Source organism: Myotis brandtii, unplaced genomic scaffold (assembly GCF_000412655.1).
Source record: "Myotis brandtii unplaced genomic scaffold, ASM41265v1 C42152068, whole genome shotgun sequence".
Taxonomy (NCBI): Eukaryota; Metazoa; Chordata; class Mammalia; order Chiroptera; family Vespertilionidae; genus Myotis; species Myotis brandtii.
In genome coordinates this window covers 1-1,121 of record NW_005318991.1, presented here as the reverse complement: position 1 = coordinate 1,121, position 1,121 = coordinate 1, and the positions used below count along the sequence as shown (strand labels likewise).

Below are 1,121 nucleotides of genomic sequence, written 5' to 3'. Positions count from 1 at the left end.
GTGCTCCTGAGTGTCAGGGCTGTCAGAGACCGGGAACCAGCCCAGCCAGAGCTTCCTCAGGAGCTTGGGGGCCCACTCGCCGGGCCTTTCCTCCTGGCTCTGCACCCCAGAGGCCCCTACAAACATAAGGAGGCAGGCCCTGCAGGTCGCCTGCCGGAGGAACCTTCCTCAGGGCCAGGGCAGCGCGATCTGATGGGGCAGCACTGACACCAGGGTTCCTCCCATCCACGTCCCTGGGGAGTGGGCTGAGGAGGCTCCTTCGGGGCTCCCTGGCCTTCCCTCCCTGGGCCAGGAGGGTGTGGGCTCCCTGGGGGCTCCTCGGGGTCACAGAGGGGAGGGAGGGAGGCGGGGTGGGCTGGGCTCTCTTACCAGAAGGAGGTAGAGCCAGCTCCTTTGGGACCTTCTTATCTCCCTGGGAAAGAAGGGCATGGTGGGATGAGACAGGCTCTACAGTGTAGATGGGGAAACTGAGGCCTCGCTACACGGGAAGTCAGGGAGGCCAGGACTCACACCGCCTCTGCTCCCCTCAGCTCCACAGAGAGCTGCTCTACTGAGATGCAGTTTGGCCCCGTCATGTTGGGGGTGCCCCAGCCCCCTCTCCATCCCCACAGCCTGCGCACCGCCCGGCACTGCTTGGGGCACCAGGCCTCCTTACCTCCCAGCCTGGGCTCCCTGCCACCTCCTTCTCCTCAGCCACTTCCTTCCCAGCAGGAGTGGGGCTGGCTGCTCCCTGGCCTGGGACCCTCCCCTCCCCGTCCCGGTCTTTCTCCCCCTGAGACAGGATGTCCGTCTCCTTGGGGGCAGCATCATTCAGTCCTCCCGGAGTCTCAGGGGCTGTGGCCTGCCAGGAGAGAAGTGGGCATCACACAGGCCCGGAGGCCCCCAGTACGCCTCAGCCCTCCCATTTCCCCCACTTGGGGTGCGTACAGTTCATTCTTTCTCCAGGGAAGTCCTTCCCTATCAGCTCCAGAGGTGGGGTGGCGGGGCTGTGTTTCCTGGAGGGACCCTGCCCCCACCCCTGGGCCTGCAGGCCCTGAGCCAGGCACCCCTGGGCCTCATGGAGCTGATGGGAGAGCCCCGCCCGGGCCCTTCCAGGGAGGCCTCTTACCTTGGAGGCCTGC

At 66.2% G+C, this 1,121-nt stretch overlaps 1 long non-coding RNA gene across 1 annotated transcript; it reads right to left on the bottom strand.

Annotated features, from left to right (window-relative positions):
* Nucleotides 1-6: 6 nt before the first annotated feature.
* Nucleotides 7-1,091, bottom strand: LOC106727086. Its single transcript, XR_001363241.1, has 3 exons — nt 656-1,091; nt 370-412; nt 7-116 (listed from the first exon to the last, which is right to left on the bottom strand). It is a non-coding gene; the product is annotated as an uncharacterized LOC106727086 (long non-coding RNA).
* Between the last annotated feature and the right edge of the window lie 30 nt (nt 1,092-1,121).